This window comes from Passer domesticus, chromosome 2, assembly GCF_036417665.1.
Source record: "Passer domesticus isolate bPasDom1 chromosome 2, bPasDom1.hap1, whole genome shotgun sequence".
Classification (NCBI taxonomy): domain Eukaryota; kingdom Metazoa; phylum Chordata; class Aves; order Passeriformes; family Passeridae; genus Passer; species Passer domesticus.
The window spans coordinates 122894266-122913545 of record NC_087475.1 but is presented as its reverse complement, the minus strand read 5'-3'; the positions used below and the strand labels follow the sequence as shown (position 1 = coordinate 122913545).

The 19280-nt window shown below is 49.9% G+C and overlaps 1 long non-coding RNA gene across 4 annotated transcripts in view; it reads left to right on the top strand.

Moving 5' to 3' along the window:
- The first annotated feature begins 9326 nt into the window (after positions 1-9326).
- LOC135295015 (uncharacterized) overlaps positions 9327-19280 on the top strand; it is a 30270-nt gene continuing 20316 nt past the window's right edge. For all 4 annotated transcript variants that reach the window (XR_010357063.1, XR_010357061.1, XR_010357060.1 and 1 more), the window contains exons 1-2: positions 9327-9420; positions 10009-10136. This is a non-coding gene — a long non-coding RNA (uncharacterized LOC135295015). The remainder of the gene's footprint in view (positions 9421-10008; positions 10137-19280) is intronic.

The window sequence follows — 19280 nt, the reverse complement described above, 5'->3', positions numbered from 1 at the left end:
TTCTTTTGTAGAGGCATCTCCCACTGAGTCATGAGATGAAGTGTTTTTTCCTACTCTTCTTAAAGGGGGTAAGATGATCAATGCTGCTCTTGTCCTTTTCTGTCTGCTGCCTCATCCCCCTGTTTGAGAGCTGCAGTTTCTGCTGCCTGGCTGTTAGCAGGGATCAGGTGTGTGGGTGGTGTGCTCCAGAGCCAGTGCTGAAGGAATGGGAGGGAGGGTCAGCCCCGTGATCAGAGCAGGTCTGTAGCTGTGCTGTGGTCCTGTAGCACTCACCAGATGGGCACACTGAGCAGGCACCCAAAAGAGCAATGGCTGGTTCTGTAGAAGATACAAACCTTCTATCCCAGCATTAAGCCTTGTGGAAACAGCAGCACTTGCTGCCCAAACCTGGCCTTTCTAGTAAAGCAGCCAGAACCTGCTTGTACCTCTGTTGGCCTGTCCAGAGGGAGGTTCTCAGGCTTCTGGCACAGGCAGTGTGGGACACAGCTAGATAATTTAATTTCTAAACTCTGAGTAAAAAGTCAAGTAGGAAACCATAGCTAGTACAAGCCTTTCTTGAGATGTTCACCAAAATGATGCCATGGGGAGAAGACACTGATTTTGTCCTTATTCTGCAACAGATATTCAGGTGCTGCAGCTGATAACGTAAGAGGTCTGGCCTCAGGATTTTGGATGAGTTTGTAGTAGCCACCAAGTTCGTGAAATACTGCTGCTGGGCAATCCTATCTCATGCTGTGGGAAGAAAGATAAGGGTTAATTGAAGGAGAGCACAGTAAGAGGCCCTGAGCCAGTGAACTGGCATCCTGGTCTCCTCTGCCTCGGCTCAGAAGAGGAGTGCCAAACCCAACTTCTCACCCCAGCAAAGTGCTCCTTCCCTCCGTGCAGAAGGGACTTTACCACAGCACCTTTTCTCATCCTTCCAGCCTGGCTGCCTTGAGCCATGGATCAGCTGAACCATGGAAGCCTTTCCCTCCCTCTGAGGTGCAGCTTCAGCCTTTACCTTTTCAGAGAGGTGCCAGACCAGCTGCTTGAGGGCCTCTGAAATTCTCCTTGGCTCTGCTACAGCCCCCTCACCAGAACTGCTGTTCTTTTGTGAGGGGGAGTTGCTTTCTCCCTAGGGACACAGGTGAAGGAGCTTTCCCAAAGCAGGACATGGCTGCTGCTCCCCTGGACCCTCTGGTGGAGCTGGGAAGGCGTGAAAAGGAGCTGTGAGCAGAAAAGGGCAGGCATGTGAGGAGCTGCCTCACACAGTGATCAGTGGAACATCTGCCAGCTGCTGCCCAGAGCTTCCAGGCTGGGGTTCAGGGGCAGGGATCAGCTGAGCTGGCCCAGTGAATAAGCCAGGCTTTGTGCATACAGGACAACAGGGCAGGTGAAGAGGATGGACGGGCACAGAAATGGCTGCTTGAGAAGATGAGCTGGATGACGAGGAAGCAGGATTTGAGTCACGTAACTGACTGTCACACTCTCAGTCTGGGGTGTGGCTTTTCTTTCTGTGCAGAGCTCCCCTCTGAAGTGTGATTTACCCTTTGGGCAGGGGCATGAGCTGCCTGCCTTGCTGGGCCTCCTGCTTCCCCCTCCTTTTTTTTGTCTGAGGTCCAGCTGCCTTGTTCTCACCTCCCGTGACACTTCCCACCATTACTGCCTATTCTACTTTTCCTTTTCTACAAAATGCCCACTCTGGATGGTTTATTCTTCCTCTTTGAATGACACCTCAGGACTCCACCTCTCCACATGTCAGCCTATGGGAGGGGAGGGGACTTCCAAGGTGTCCTCATGGCTTCAGAGCACGGTTCCTCATGATCAACCCTGAGAAACCCCTCTCTGGGTTGCTTTGCTGTTGGCTGCCTTTGCCAGTGCTGTCGGGAATGATTCCTGGCTCCGGAAGGAGCCTCTTGGCTGCCTTCTGCCATGGAAAGTGCACATTCTGGGCCTGTTCCCCTTTCTGAGTCTCTCTGGGCAGCGGTGAGCCCTGGGCATGGAGCCCACGGTGCTGTGAGGCCCTGCTTAGGCAGTGTTTGCTCCTGGCCACCTGCTGTCACCAGCACTGACCCCAGTGAGGTGCCAGAACCTCGCCTACCTTTGGTTTGGGTGCTATTGTTCGACAGTTTCTGCCTCCGGTGCATCTGGAGCGTTGTTTTGAGATAACAGGAAGAGATAACGCCACAACAGAGATGCTCATTGGTTGTGTTTCCCACACACTCTTTCTGCCTACATTAAAAACAGCAGGCAAGTCTTTCTGGCTGCTGCCTGGCCTCCCACACAAATGCCTGCTTTCATTTCCAGCCCTTTGCTGTGGCATGGGCAGGTGAAGGAGCGCGGTGCGGAGGCAGAGGGTGCGAGGAGAGACGCTCTTGGTGCGGTCACTGCTGCCCACTGAGGGGAACAGCTCTGGAACAACGCTGCCTGCAGGCACCCCCAGGCTGCATTTCCCTGTTTGCCACTCCCTGGCTCAGCAGCAGTGAAATGGGGACAGGCGGTAGGGCATTTGGACAACTGGCCCTTGTAGAGCCGCAGGGTGAAGCGTCTGGGACCGCTGCTCCAAGCAGGAGGAATCAGGCAAACCCCTCTTCCTCTGTTAAAGCCAAAGCGAGCTTTCCCATGAATAATGGCAGTGAAATAAAGGCATGCTTGTTTGGCAACAAGTTCCTATGGAAGGGTGTCCTGGTCTCCAGCTTTTCTTTCATAAAACATGCATGCACATCACGTGTTTCCACGATGGGCTCTTTGCAAAGCCCGCATCAGTCCTTCCCCCTTTGGCTGGGTGCCCCAGAGCCCCCTGTGCTTGTTGGCAGGTTTTCTGGAGGATCCTGCTGGGCGATTCCTAGAAAGGAACTCCGTGCCAGGGCACTGGGGGCTTGCCCTGCTCTGCCTTGGCTCTGCTCTTACTCCTGTCTCATCTCACAGTGACTGGTGTGTCCTGTCTGTCCCTTGTGACTTGCCCTGTCCTCAGCAATAGGCACAGGGCAGTCTGTAGGCTTGGGATGCCCCCGTGATGCCCCTATTTGTATTCCTGCTAGGAATGGGATCTCTCCTCTTGTATGAGAAGGGAAGCTATCAGTTTGTGCTGGCGCTGCTGTTTTCCTCCATCTCTGCTCTCCTGGAAGTTTTACAGCTGTTGAAGGCACCACCTGAGGGAGCTGTGTGTCCGGGAATGGCTGTACTGTGGGAGCTGTGTCTCTGGGAATGGCTGTACAGCACCCAGCTGCACCAACAGCAAGGGGGACTGCGAGGTCTGTGTGCTGCAGTCACACCGGTCACTGTTAGTGACCAGCTCTAGCTGGCTTCAGAGATTTCAGCAGCCAGGGCCACTCTAGTACAAGGCAGAATGAGGATGTGGTTCCTACTGCTGGTGGGAAGTGCTGGTATTTCAAACCCAAAATTCAACCAGGAAAACCTCCAATGCTCTTCTGCTGACCTTACAGTTTTTACAGACTCTGTTTATCTTTTAGCCATTTATAAATGACAGAGCTTAAGACAAGACAAACTTAGCCTAAAGCTATCCACTGCAAAAGAAGAACCAAGCAACATGGAGATTTTTAAAAAGCACTGTCAAGAAGGAACCTTGTCTGCACAGGAAGTGACTTGTAGGAGCCTTTAGGCCCTGTAGTGGAAAATAAATACCAAGAGTTGAAGATCAAAATCCAAAGTTTTCCAAAGGAAGGTGTGTTTAATCAGGAAGAAGGGGTGGAAATAAAGGGTGTCTCCACCTAGTTTCTTTCAGACATCTTGTCTTGCCTAGATATTCAGGTCACAGGTGGGCTGCCTTGTCTGATGCTGCAGAAAACAGCAAATATGTCCCTGACTGTTGCTGCCAAACTACACTCTCTCACCAGGTTCATTCTTGTTCTTCTCACCCCTCTTTCTTGGCACAGGTACAGTTTGGATGGGGTAAGTTCTAGGGAAAAGAGGCTGGACATGATACTGGACATCTCAGTATCAAATATTACCTGCAGTAGGCCTCCCTGTTGATGTTGGGAACATCACACCAGGAAACCTGGATTTCCCTTAAAGTGGAAAACCTCCAAACTGCATCTCTGAAGAGCCACAGGTGCCAGTGTTATAGGCAATATCAACAACCTGAGGAAAGGCATTTCAAGATGTCAACCACAGAAGAATCAGCTGTGAATCTGCTTTGTCTCAAAGCATCTGTGCTAGGGAAGAGCATCTGTGACAGGACACCTTAGGCAAATGCAGGCGTGATGTCTCATCTGGAGATGAAAAAGTGCACCACAACCGGCAGGCACCGGAGCAGCTGCCTCAACTCACTCAACACATGTGCACACACGTTAAGCAGCAGGAACTGCTGGTCTTCTCCCTCTCCTGGAGTTTTGAGGGACACATGCTTCTGAAGGCCTCATGAGAAATGCTACAGAAGAAAAGCTTACAGGCCTAGATTGACCAGAAGGGAAGGAAAAGCTCCGCTTCTCCAAGGTGTGAAAGGAAGACGCTGCATCCTTTCGGGAGAAAACTGCTGCGGGAAGCTGGGATGGCAGAAATGGTACAGATGGTAATTCTCTGTGGGACAGGTGAGGCTTAGCCCAGCTCTGCAGACTGCACTGCAGGTGCTGAACCCCTGTGGGCTGAGTCTGGGGATGGGCTGCCTGGGCCTGGACACTTGGCCCATGCTCCCTCTCCCAGCTCCCAGTGCCACGCGGCTGTGTGAGGAGAGAGCGGTGGTGTCGCGGGGCACTCGTGTCTTGGAGGCAGAAACTCCTCTGCAGATGGTGTGGTGGCACCCAGCCAGGAGCCCCAGCCCTGGATCTCTGCCATGGGTCTCTTGGCAGCTTGGGCAGGCTGAACACCTATCTGCTGCCACTTTAGGTCAGGGACAGCCCAGAGTGGGCCAGGATGGATGCCCTACCTCAAATGCACCGCTGAAGACATTCCCTGAGGAGAATTGCACGCACAAAGAATGGGAATTTCATGCTATGCCCATTTAACAGCCAGAACTGTGGGTTCTGGGCTACAGTCTCTTCCTTGGTTGGTGAACAGCATGGCTGGAGGCGAGTACACAAGGCTGGACTCATGCTCCAGGGGCAGCTGGACCAGGGAGTTGCTCAGGGAGCTACTTAGACTCACTGGAGAAGGGGAACTTCTGGGCTGGCCATACAATGAAGACAGGAGTTTAGGCATGAAGCACTTTTTAGCCAGTTTGTACACACCTCTAGGCAGGGAGGGCATTTTACAGCACAGAACTGTCTAGCAGCTCCAGAACAATGCCCTGTCCTGCAGGATTTGGCCCAGCCAGACTCTTGGCTGTCTCCAGAGTTCAGAAGGGGAGGCTGCAGGAGCCCTGCCTGCAGCAGCCTGCTGGGTGCTGGTGTGAGCATGGGGTGCACAAGAACATGTTGGTGCTGTCATCTAGTGGGACCACATGAGCACAGCCCAGCCATGGCTCTGTGCCCTTCCTCCCATGCCTTTTACTCCTGCCTTCCTTGCACTAATTCACATCCTGACTATCAGGCCTGTATTTTGTGACCAGAAAGCTTTTCCTTGAAATAGGCAGTGTGAAAGCTGTTATTGTTACAGGCTCCACACACAGTTTATGTCAGGCTTGTTTATCACAGGATTAAAGGGAGCTCATCCAAACTCTTGAACTCTGACGGCCCTCACATACTTACCCTCAGTAGAGTGCATTTTGTGCCCTGTAGAAGAGATCAGCCCAGTGCACAAACAACAATGGTTAACTGCCCATCTAATTTAGATCTCATTTTGCACTCAAAGGCATACAAGTGATCAAGACTAGGGACTTCTCATAAGCCCTTGACTCCTGTTATTTGTATTTGAGACAAATCACTATTTTCTGGTTGTGATCTTCACTACAATCAGTTTCAGGTTTTGGTTCCTCTGTCAGCTGCTCAGACATGTCCTAACCACTTCCACAACACATGGCAAAGCTCTCTGTCTGCTGCCTCGAAATTTCCCAGAGGGTGCATTGAGAAAACTTGTTTTCCAGAAGACAAAAGCCAATGTCAGAGACTCAGCGTCTGGGATGTGTTCAAGGCTGAGTGGCAACGGAAGGGCAGAGGTGGGATGAGGGCCATGCAGCTCCTCTTAGGTCTTTCCTGCCCTGTAATGGCTTTGTCCTGTCTGTGTCTCCTTGCTCCTCACAAAGCAGAAGGAATCCTGAAACGTCTGACACTGCTAATTCTGGTGGAGGAACTGGAACGGGGACCACAGCTGAGCAAGGGGCAACAAGGAAGTGAAAGCACTCTCTCCAAATGAGCAGCACAGTCATGTTTTATAAATATATATATATATATATATATATATATATATTTTAAGATGCGGGGATTTCTTAACCTTATTTTAAATAGAACTCTAGAACAAGACATGTGCTATTCTTCTCTACCCTTCCTTCTTACCCTCCTGTTTTTGGGAGGCACATTATTCTGCAGGTTATGTCTGTCTAAATACAGAGTTTATTTTCTGAATGATTCCTAACTTTATTTCTCTTACTTTGTTCTTCTGCTTAAATCACTCCTTGTCCCCTGGTTAACTATTCCAGCTCAGGGTGTCAGCTGTGGAGGTTGCAGAAACTCAGTGGTGCAAGATGATGGTGAGTAGAGGGACGTCTTGATGGGATTCTATTTCCACATACGGGGGTGCTTTGGAGGTCGTGCAAAAGAAAAAAAAAAAAAAAAAAAAAAAAAAAGCACCTACAAATCTCTAGAATCATACATAGAATCTTTTAGGTTGGGAAAGACTAAAGTGCCACACCTACACATCTTTACAATACCCCCAGGGATGGTGACTCCACCACATCTCTGGGCAGCCTGTTTCACTGCCTGACCACCCTTTCCGTGAAGAAATTTCGTAATATCCAATCTAAACCTCCCCTGGCACAACTCGAGGCTGTTTCCTGTCACCTGGGGAGAAGAGCCCGACCCCCACTTGGCTTTCCCCTCCTTCCAGGCAGGTGTGGAGGGCGAAGAGCCCCGAGGAGAAACCCCGGCAAGGCCAGGAGAGGGCACCTGGAAACAACTCTTAAGTGCACGCCTCTGCTGCTGGGCTCTCTCCCCTTTTATTTTATTTTATTTTCGCTTCCCCCTCGCCCCACCTTTTTTTTTGCACAAACCCTGTGAGCCGTTTTCATCTTGCTGGGAGCTCCCGGCTTTGTGCCATCAAAGAGGAGCGCAAAGCTCCGCTCGGTGTGCGGGGAGCGGCCGCCTGCGCCTCTTCCCTCCTCCCGCTGCATCCCTTCTCCTCCTGCCCCAAATTCCCTCCCCGACTCCACGCACACGCCCGTGCTCGCCCCCACGTAAAAACACAGGGGCACATGCAAGTGTATTGTCACCACGCAGCAATTCAGGGGCCAAAACTTGGTCTTTGCCCCCCTCCCTAAAGCTCTCCCCCAAAACATGCGGACTAAAAGAGCGCTCAAACCAGGGCAGCGTTTCGAGGAAGGAGGAAAACGCCCCACCTCACTGTGCAAGAACATAAGGCTGCAAGCAGTGCCGGGCTTGGATGTCATTTTGAGCTGCCACTACACCCTGGCTTTTGGAAAACTCGTTGGAACAGGCTGCCCGGGGAAGGGGCTGAATCATCATCCCTGGAGGCATTTAAAAGACCTGTAGATGTGGAGCTTAGCGAGCTGATTTAGTGGTGGGCTTGGCATGCTGAGCTAATGGTTGGACTTGATGATCTCAGAGGTCTTTTCCAACCTGGATGATTCTGTGATTTTTATTCTTTGTGTTCATAATGGTTGAATGTTGCTCCCTGAAAATCCAGGTTTTCTGAAGGCTGAAAACACTGAGCCATCAGACTTCAAATCAAAGGTGTCAGGCTGGAGAAATGTTCAGAGCCCTGCTGCGCTCTGGGGTGGCTGGGAGCAACACCAATTTCAGCCAGATTATAAAGCTCCTGGCCATTTGTTTGGAGGGAATTTTGACACATGCAGTCACATTGCAGCATCCCCACCTTGCTTCCCTTCTGGGACCGTGAGCATCCCATGGTCTTTCCCTGTCTCACACGTGCAGAGATGGACTCTTCTTATCCCCAGTCCCCAAAAGTGAACCTTGCCTCCTCATTTCTCATGGGTGCTTGCAGATTCAGGCATGAAATCTCTCCCAACAAATGCTTTGCACTCACTTTGCTGTGTACACTTGCGCCCTAATTGTGTCACTTCCCTGCAGGTGAGCACCCCCTCTCTCAGTCCATGCATGACACAATAAACATTTCCTGTGCCCAGAGAGTGCTCACAGAACTCACATTACATGTGCATCTTCACTTATTAAGTACAAAGGCACTGCCTGCTCTATACTAAATTCATACTACAGACTGTGTGTATACAGGCACCTTTTCCATACAACTTCAAGTCAAAAAAAAACCTCATTTTCTTTGCACAGGCACACACATACTTTCCTCTCTCTGGAAAAGACAAGCCTTTGTTGTTAGGCTGTCTTTGCTCCTCTGGTCTTTCTTTCCCCCCTTGTTTCTGATTCTGTTTTCTCTAATGCCTGTCTCTCCTGCTTGTTCAGGCTGTCAACTAAAGCTGCAAGGTGCTGCAGATGTGCCACTCGAAATCGTGTTTGTCCAAGGCATTTTCCTGGGGTGATGTGTGGCTGGTTAAAATGGGCTCTGTGTGTGCTCCCTCACTGAATTCCCCTGCCCTGTTTTAAGGGTACAAATGCAGCATTTTGACAAAAACACTTTCCTCTTGAGGGATGCTCTGTGCTGTGCTCTGGTGGGAGCTTCCCTCGGGGTGGTGCAATATCCATCTGTGTAAGAGCTAAAACCTGGCAACTGCTTTTGCAGACCCCTGCTGCTGCCAGGATGGGCTGGGTAGCTGTGCCCAGCCTGCCTAAGCACACCTGTGCCCTGAGTGAGGCGTTGGATGATGGGAGAGGCGTTGCTCACATGCAGGAGCAGAGGGAGAAGCAGAAAGCTGGGGTGCAACAAGCGGCAGCGACGACAGCAAGTGATGTGAGTGGCTTGGGTGGCCAGGAGGGGTTTTGGGGTGGCTTGGTGGCATCAGCAAAGGTTTGTGGCTTTTAGGAGGGCACAGCTTGTGGTAGGGGGTCCCCGTTGGTGGAATGGGAGCGGGCAGCTGTGCTGTGCTGTGCTGTGCTGTGCTGCAGCACCAGGGAAGGGGAGGTCATGGGGATATCCCCTCACTCCCATGCTGAGTGCTCAGCACTGCACACCAGCCATTCCCGGGGAGGTCTCTGGCACCTCGCTGCTGCCTGGTTTGCCCAGGGCTCTCAAGGACCAGATTTCTGGGGCTTTTGCAAGTGATGGAGTGTCCCTGCCCACAGCTGCCCGTCTCTGCAGAGGGGCAGGGCCTGAGCCCTGGACAAAGGGCATCAGCTCCACCCAGAGTTCAGCTACTTCCCCAGCTGTGCTCTGCATTTAAATAACAGCTTCCTGCTGCTCAGAGCGAATTGCCTCTGACTGAGAGACCAGAACTCTGAGGAGGTATGTGGATGACTCTGAGAAGTGTTGGCTTTATGGGATTTGACTTGTGCAAAACCTGCTTTGCACACCTGAACAGTAGTGGTGACCTGTCTCAGTGCTACGGCAACATGAAGCAAAAAGAGCTGTGCCAAGTGTCTCCATCCCTCTTCCCAGTCTGCACTGACCCCAAATGCATCCACATGTTGTGAGAGGCTCCACTGAAGCAGATGAACAGATATTAACTCGCCTGAAAGGGATGTGGTGCAATGGGATGCGGTGTGGAAGGGAGTTCTGAGTCTGAGGATATTCTGACTCCTCTGGGGAAGGCACAGCCAGGCTCTGTGGTGACCCTAAGGGTGGTAGCATCTTGCGCTAAGCAACATTTTTGCCATGAAAGTGGGTATTTACTCAAAAGTTCACTGGGTGTGAACTTTTGAGTAAAATACATTCAAAGGTACTGGCTTGTCCCTGCAGTGCTGTGCCAGCACCACCCTTGATACTCAACCCAATTTCCTCCTCTGCTGGGTGTCTCACTGGGGTTAGGGTCCTAAATTGGTCATGCGCTGTTTACCTTTTTTCGCCTTCTTATATTTATTCTTTTCTCTTCAGAGCAGACATGAGGCAAGAAGCAATTTCCAGCAGATGTACTGTGCATCTTCATGGTCTCCTCAGGACAGCTTCCTCAGAGAAGTGACACCAGTGCTACTTCCAGTTCTATCCCTTGTCCCAGCCTTATGGTGAGTCACAAGAGTTGTATTTATGTCTAACAGAGCCAGGTTTTGCATAAGCTGTTTTATTTTTTAGTGAGCTCTCTCATCTGCTCAGTCAGGCGACGGCAGCTGGTGCTACCACGATGGGGAGCATCTTCAGCTGGCTTTGCTCTGCCTCTCCTTCCTTGTGTACACCAAAACAATGGCTCTGGCTCCCCACCCCCAGCAGCTTGCTGACCTGGAGACCTCTGGGCATAAACAAAGCGCAGCGTTAGTGGAAATTTGGTGCAGCCCCCAGAAGGTCCTTGGGAAACACGTGAGCCTGGATGGAGCCAGCTGTTCTGTGTGGGAAGGCAAGAGCCTAGCCCAGATGATGCAGAGCAGAAAGGCAAGCCAGGGCTGGAGCACATTGTTTGTCTTGTGGCAGAGAAGATGAGTGCCTTGGGCTGCATGGGGGTCAATGGTGCTCAGCTGTGTTTTGTGGAGAGACCTTCAAGGCGAGCTGAAAGAGCTGTAGATGTCAGGCCTTGGCAAAAGGAGTTGCAGAGCCCACAGCCCCAGGAGGCTCATAGGGCCTCAGCATATTGCTGTTTTAACCATTATAGCTGAGCCTTTGCACAAGTTTCCTGTCACCTGCAATTTTATGGTCAGGGGGAAAGGTACAAACCCAGTACATGGGCAGTGCAATTGCTGTCTGGTATGCAGCTCCTCCTTTGCTTCTGGACTGGCATTGTGGGACAGAAAAGCACTCAGGCTACCCAAGGAGAGAAAATCTCTTCTGTACAGCCCCTTGCATCCTGAGGAGGTGATTCAGATTTGAAAGGTTGTTTCTAACATATTCTTCTAGGGTCCTGGTTGGGTGTGACTGTGGATACTGTGAAACACACGTATTAAGCAGGGTGATTTGTTGGTGCTAACGGGGAGGCCGCAGATTTTTAGCCTCCTTTGGAAATCCAGTTAGGCTCTGCATGTGTGTTTTGGGGGTAATCTGGCTCACACACTGGAAGCCCTCCCTCATACCATTGCCATGGCTCTGAGGCTCAAAGCAGAGGGTGAGGCAGCATCCTCTTTATGAAGTGAGCTGAAATGGTTCAGCTTGCCTTCAGAAGTTTCTGGGTGACCAGCCATGTTAGCACAGCTGCAGCTGTGTCTCCACAGGGATGTTGTTTTTACGAGCTGAAACCAAGAACAATTCCCTCAAAGATGCACTGAGGATAAAAGTGATTATGCAGTAAAGACCAGTGTTGTCGCTTGAGCGGTGCTTTGGCTCAGACCCCTTCCCTCAAAATTGGAGGGCTGTAGGATCAAAGCTTAATTTAGGCTGAAATAGACCCCCTGGAGGTGATTTAGTCCAATCCCCAATGAACCCCAAATGCAATGGGTAGACTGTAAGACATCATCATATTTCTGAGTAGAGGAACTTTGAAAAGAAATCTTGTCTTATTGGGGTTAAGTGGGACTTTTGTGGTAATATTAGAAGGCCCAGAGGTTTGGCTGGCTGAGGATCACATTCAGACTCTTGCAGGCCCAAGTCATCCTCCAGAACTGTGGTGGTGCTGGTCCAAGCATGATGCCTCAGCTCATTATGAATAATTCTGCTGCCCTCACCACTCTCAGCTGTGTCTGTCTGGGACAGTGTGCTCTGTGCCCATCATCATGGTTGTGCTTTCCTGGCTTGCCTGGATAAAAAATGGCATCCTTGCCCCTCTGCAGTGACTGTGTGGCAGTGCACAAGAGCTGCATCACCTGCTGGTTTGATCCTGGTGAAAGGGTGGTGGGAATGTGGTGTGTGGGACAGGAATATGTGGACATGGAAGCTGTGAGGAGGCCACCACTGATATTCTGTGGCTTTGCATGGGTGGTGGTTTTGCCTTGCTGTTTCTGCTCCCTTCTTCTGGTGTCCTGGCATCTCTCCTCCCACCCTTTTGCAGCCAGGGGAGGAAAGGAGAGTGCTTAGAAACCTGCCTCTTTGCAAAGCAAACACTCCAGCTAGCTAGAAACAGTCCTGTCCTGTTTGACCCTTGGTAGGAGGTGCATCTTGTTGCAGACAAGGTTAATGCATCCGGCATTTCTCCTCTATGCTTGGAGCCCAAACCCTTCTCCAGACCTCCCAGGTTTCCAAGAGTTTGCAACTGCGCTCCCTGCTACTGGTTGGTGTGGATGTCTGAAAGGAACAAATGTTGGATGTTATTTAGCACTTCAGTCAGGTCGTGCTGCAGCCAGGAAGCGCCATGGTCTGTAATGGAGAACATATGGGATCTCACACAAACACCCTCACTGGCTCTGTCCTTGTTTCCCTGCCTGTAAAATGGAAATAATAATTCAGTACCTCAGAGAAGGGCAGGGGGCCTTGCTTAACAAATTGCTTTGGGTAATGCTCACAGACTTTCATCCAGGAGGGGTGGCAGAAGATTGTTGTGTTTTTAGTGGCAGGAGCGTTGCCAGTCTGTCTTCTTCCCTTGCTCCTAGTGGGAAGGAGATGCTGGGTGGCCTGTTTGGATGGCAGGCATTGGAGCACAGTGGCTCCTGACCACACAGGGACCTCTGGGGGCCCTGCTGTACCAGATGGGGACATGGCAGCAGAGTGACCCATCTGTGCTCATCTGCACAGTGGCTACCCCAGAGCCCTTGTGGTGACACTACTCGGGGCAAGATCAGTCCCACCCAGGGGGTGTTGGATGGTTTTCTATCCCTGTAGCCATCCGTGTCTGCTTTTCAGTGGTTGTGGGGAAAACTGGATCCCTCTCATGCAGCCATCCTTGCACATGCGTGCTCTACATCAAATGCTAGCTCCAAGAGGTATGAGTAGCATGGAAAAAAGTCATCTTGGAAGACAGGAATATTTCCCCAGATAGTAACATAAAGTAAGAGCCAAGAATCTCTTTGTTTATTTTTTCCTCTTCCTCCTCTTTTTTTTTTTATGAGAGTTTTTGTTTTGCTCAACTTATCTTTATCTTAGAGCTGGTTTTAAAAACTTATTTTCCTTTTCCATGCTGACCTTTCTGAGGCAGATGAAAGGAACAGCCATTAGAGAAGAGGGCTGGTTAAGCCAGAAACCCTTTCTGCCTCTGTGTCTTCATTCCCTCCATCCTTCACTCTTGGTGTTGATTTCTAGAGAAGGAGAAGGAGATGGGCTCTTTTCTGCCTCCTGGTTGACAGGCTCTAACATACACACACAGAGTCCCTCCCTGTGTTGGTTGACATTTTCTTGGTCTCTTTACTCCTGCTGAGCCTAACACACTGATGAGATGAGCTTGAGGTTCAAGACCTTTCAGGAATGAAAGTCTGGGCTCCTGTAACACAGGAAGTCCTCTCCAGTCCTCAGTGGTAGAGGTTGTAAGAAGCCCTCCTGGTGCTCAAATCCACCTGGAAGCAGGGTGGCTGAGCTGGACTGTGAGCAGTGGTGTGTGCATTTGGTCAGAGACTGTGCCTCCCTCCATTTCAGCATGGCCTGAAAAGCTGGAAGTGTGGGCACTCCACACAGAAATTTCCAAAAAGCCCCAGCCACTGCTGCTACCTGGCCAGAGAAAATAAATGTTTGGGAGAGCTTCTGGGGCCAAGAGAGAGAGAGAGAGGGTCTCCAGCACCCCCCTGAGAGGCAAGGATGGGGTCAGCACTGTGGCTGAACTCATCCTGCAATCCTGTGCTGTAGCTGGTGAAAATCTGTCATAGCTGAGATGCGCTGAGCAAACCAGCTCACCGGTAAATGAAGTGGCATTTTGCCAGAGAAATTTTTGCTCAGCAGAAACCGTGTGGCTGCATCTGATACGGACTCTGTAAATGGCCATTAGACTGTTGCGGATGAGAGTGATATAATTGAATTTAAGGAAAAGGTTTAGGAGGGAGTAAACTTTTATTTTTGCATAGTTTCCCAGAATGGCTTTTTTTTCCCCTTCAGTTGGTAGCTGAAAATGTCAATAGGATGTAGTTTATACCTGGAGACAAAAATAAGAACTAAGGGAGGGCAAATGAGAAGGGAAACTAAAGATGTCCATCTTCACTAGAGCTGGGCGTATGTAGCAATAAACGCTCACAAAATGTGCTTGTGAATAAAACATGCAGCCTGTCTTCCTTAGCGATTGTGACCCATTTTATTCCCAAACACTCTGCTGAAAAAGAATTTTCTTCCCACAAAGATGTTCAGAAAAGCAAGCTATCTTCTGGAGTAATGTGAATAAATATAATTGAATTCTCAGGCTGGTGTTTATTCTCAAAGCCAGGCTGAAGAGCCCTATCAGTTGCATAATAGGCTCGTGGAACAATCTGGCATGATTGCAAATAACTCGCGATGAGGAGGGGATGTCACCTAACTAGAGGCGACTCAGGATGAATTACATGACCAATGGCACAACATAAACGCTGAGTGAGGAGTAGGATATTTTCAGCAGAAGGGTCTCAGCTCAGCCATATGTTAAAATGCCTTCACACAAAGCACTTGTCACAGCCCCTGGAGAAGTGAGCCCGCCCGTGAGCAGCCAGGCTGCCGGCTGATAACGCGGGGACAGATAGCGGCGCTGCGTTTGTCACAGCATTTATCTGCAGTGAGCAACTTGATCAGCTTTAATCATATGTGACAGCAATGTGAGGTCTGAAGTTGTGGTCAATCAGTTTGAATTAATCCCTCCGTCAATGTCACTGAACCGAAGATCAGGGCGAGTTGGTGTTGTTTTCTCACTTAGCCCATCGCCAGCAGGAATGGCTCTCCCTGCCTGCAGGTGATCCCACCTTTCCTGCATGGCTACATTTCTCTTTGTGAGCCCTCCCTGGCCATGGTATCAGGGATGGAGATGGAAATGAGCTGTTGGTTCACACAGAGTTTGTTCACCCCTGGTTATTGCAAAGTCCTCTTCAGTGGGTTTTTCCATGTGTAGCAGCAAGTTGTATTTCCATACGCCCAAAATGCCTGGGCTTTCCCAGCATCTCCCAGATGGCTATTACACATTAAACTATAATTGCACTGTCAGGGAGTTTTCCTTTCTGATGGTCTGCCAATGCGTTCCTTTTCAAAAAATTATATCTATTGAGGTTAGCAGCTCGGGCAGGAAACAATCCAGACAAATGCAGGCTGCCCCATCTTCGGGCCAATTAATCTGAACCAGATATCCAGTGAGAGGGTGACGGCGGAAATGCTGAATGGGAACTGTGGGGAGCACAGGGCAATTTAGCTGGGCTGTAAACTTGCAATTGAGATGCTTGGCAGCATCACTCGGTGATTATGGGCTCTGGAGAGGGCACAGGAGGACTCTGCTGCAGTGGGCAAGCGAGGATGGGGTTTACGGGCAGCAACTACAACGCTGCTGTCCTTCAGGCATGCCAAGGCCAGCTCTGTATTGACAAACTGCTGAGCATTTCTGGAGGGAAGTGCTAGGCTGGAAGAGCATTCCAGTGGGAATAACCTGTTGGCAAAGTGCAGGAGAGGAGCCTGCATTGCTCAGACCCAGGAAGCAGTTTGCTCTGCAGCACAGCACCGGCTAAAGGTGATTGGTGATGCAGAGAGCATGGAGAAATTATTGGAATATTAAGAACACCTCTTTTAAGGCAGAAACACTTCTAAGAAGCTGGGTAGCTGCCTGGATGTGGCAGTGGGGAATGCAGCAGAGCCCATGGGTAGGGAAGCTGTGAGCAATTCATTCCTCTGCTCTGGAAATTTAGCAGTATGTAGTGACTGGCAATTCCTGGCAACACCATGGCAGGACAATAAATTTAGGAAACGCAGTCTTACTTAAAACATGGCAAAGCAAAGAGGCAAAGCCATGTATTTCATTTTCTTTATTCCATCAATGAGGATTTAAGACCTTCTGGCTTAGAAAGAAATGAAAAATTGTTCCAAATGTTTCATTTTGACAATACTGAAATGAAATCTTTTGGCTGCCTGAAGAGTTGCTTGGTCACCCCTCCCCCCTTCTTTTTATTTCATTTTTTAAAAAATATCAACACCTATCCAGGCTGTGACAAGCCCATGAAGATTTTGGTGCCATCAGCTCTCCATATGTGTCAGAAAAAACATTGCCAGTTGTATTCAAGTGCAGAGTCAGGTGAACAAGGACATGTCATGGGATGGGGGCATGGATTTCCCCAAGGAGCACCATGAAGTTTGTAATCAGGCTCACAGAATGTTAACCAAGTGGGGAGGAATGTGTATAGGGAAAGTTTGACAGAGAGGTCTAAGAGAAGGAGTCTACCCTGAAATAATTGCTTTTTCAATACAGGCTGATTTGAAAAAAAAAAAAAAAAAAGAAGCGTTTTTATTCATTCTCTTTCCCTCTATTCTCCTGTCCTCTGTTTGATTTGTAGTATAATACAAATAGCACAATATCTATAAACCCTCTCTCAGTAGCGCCATTCCTGACCCTACATGAGAAAAAAAAAACCTCAAAGTAACAGAAAACCTTAGGCAAAAATGTTCAGGAATGGATGGCATGTGATATTTTGTATAGATTTTAGTCCTTCTAGATGAGTTATATGAAAATGAATTGAATGCAGCAGAGAGGTCAGCAAAAGCTGTTGTTAAAAGCTACTCTCTTTCAAGATACATATAAAACCCCCCATACAGATACAAGATACAGCTGAAATGATAGGAGCTGCTACCCAAATTGCAAACGGTGCACACAGTGGGTCAGGAGAGGTGTGACCAGAGGAGAGAGTAACCGAGTGCCAGCACAGGAGGCCACTGCAGAGCACGGGAGGGAGCTGCATCCTTTTGTGCAGAAAAGCCACAAAAGTGTCACAGAAGCAGATAAAGGAGGATGTAAGCAAACATCAAAGAAGGGCTTGTAGCACTGCTTTAGAGAGTTTTAGGGGAAGCAATCCTGGAAGAGTGACTGGGAAATCTCTCCTTTGTTTCCCTTCTGGGTTTAGGGGAAACAGGCTTTATCACTGCTAGCATCCACAGTTCTGCCAAGGAGGGAGGGAAGTGCCCTGCTGCAGGACAGGCAGGCTGTGAGGACACAGCACCAGGCGTGGGGGCTGCTGGGGGACAGCCAGGGCACTTGTTTTCTCTCCAATTACCCCTTCCCCAGTTGCTCAAAATGTTTGTTTTTCAAGCAGTGGTCATTATTCCAGCCTGGGTCTGTGCAGGAAGGACGCTTTCTCTGGAAAAGAAATGTGGTTTGACCAATTAGGAAGAAACTAGTGATGTTCTTAGCAGATTTTTGGCCAAAACCCCAGAGAATGAAAGGCTGAAATTAGACAGGGAAGTAACCTGTGCAATGAAGACCTCTCTCAGCTTATGTCTGCAAAGCTGACTTTTTCTTGAGCACATTTTGATTGCTTTAAAGTCATGTACTGTGCGTGCACTGTACTTTTTTCTGTGGCTAAGCTCTCAAAGTGAGCATCTGAACAAGGCTTTGCAGTCTGCATGAGTGGCTGATTTCCCTGCACAGTGACAAGTCTGGTTAAATGTATCATGGGCTGAGCAAAATGCAGTCAGAGCCCCAGCCTGACCCCCTGCCAAGGCTGGAGAGGGGCAGAAGACCCTGCACTGCAGCTCCTTGGTGGAGCTCCCAGGGATGGGGCAACCACAGCTTCTCTGCGTGACCTGTTCTAGTCCTTCACCACACTCACAGTAAAGAAATTCTTTCCAATATCTAATGTAAACCTGCCTTTTTGCAGTTTGAATCCATTCCCCCTTGTCCTGTCACTACATGCTCTTGTATGAATTTTCTCTCCATCTTTCTTGTGGGCTCCCTTTAGGTATTGGAAGGAAGGAGGTGAAGTGGACAAGAGATACAAAAGCTAAAGCTGGGAGGTGGTGAAGCATGAGGGATATTCTGCTCCTTGGGCAAACAGACATGATGTCCACAGCTACTTCTGGTATGCAGCAGTGCTTCAGAGACATGCAGACCAAAATTCCTACTTTCCTTATGTTTTTCTTTAGAATAGATAATCAAAAAAACTTAAAAAGCCTTCCCTCCTTGCAAACTAGAGATGAAATGTTGGATGCAGCTCCCCACAGACAGCAGCTTTGTGCAGGTGGCCATCACCAGCCCCTGGGCAAGGGGAGGAGAGTCTCAAACCCCACAAAGGGATTTTTTGGGTATGCCAAGGGGAGACTGTCACAAACCCAGCCTCATCTTGGGCTGTGTGCAGAGGGGTGTGGGGAGGGAAGGTGGGTGCCCTCAGTGCCCCCCAAGAGCCAGGGCAGGCTCCTTCACATTTTTTCTGCCCAATAAGTCAGCAGAGAAGTCTCTACTAGGGCAAATCTTTCTGGATCTCTTGACCTCTTTCCTTTCACAGCTCACAGCATCCTCCTTCCTCCATGGGCAGGGGTACAGCCCTCCTCAGAGGGCTGAGTAGCACCTCAGGACCTGTGGGAGGTCAGCCTGGGGCCTCTGTCACGGGCTGCAGTCCTGCTCTGGCTGCAGAACAGACAGGGTAACCAGAGCTGGTGGTGCCGTGTCTGTCATCCTGTGGGATGGGAGCTCAGCCTGAACCAAAGGGGCCATTTAGCTTTGTGAATTATTGAGTGCTTTGCAACGTGGAGGAGCCGAGTGAGTCAGCTGAGGTCGGGCAACCTGTGCTCCATTTTTAGAAACACGGGCTGACCAGGGACAAAAACACCCCTGCAGCCCACCAAGGCTGCTCTGTGCAGGCTGGAGCCCCTTGCAGCCAGGTGGGGATGATGGGGGGGGTAGATGGGAGCTGATGCTGGGGGTCTCAGTGGTGGCAGAGGGGAAGGGATGCACTCTCCCTCCAGGGATGGAGAGAGGAGACTGGGCAGTGAGCTGTGAGCGCACTGCTGGCGCTTAATATTTATTAATGACTTGGAAAAGTGGGGGAAGCAGTGAAGCAGCAAGTTTTGCAGATGGCATGAAATAATTTAGGATAGAGAAGACTGTGCAGGCACCCAGTGGGACTTACCCAAGGTAAGGGACAGGTGACCCTCACTGCTGACACCCAGGGTGGGGAAGGCTGCCTCGATGGCACCGCTGCCTCTCTGGGTTCTCAGTCAACCACAGCTGCCTGGGTGATGGTGGGGGGAGGCTGGGTGTCACCACACACAGCTCACTGGGAACATCTGCTCAGCCTGCAGCAGCTGGCTCAGAAGAGAACAAAATGGCTGGCTATATAAAGAACAGCATTAAAAAAAAAAAAAAAAAAAAAAGCCATGCTGAAAATACCACCTTTCTGCTGTCTAGGCAGAGCAGGTGAATTATGGACTGGAGACATTCT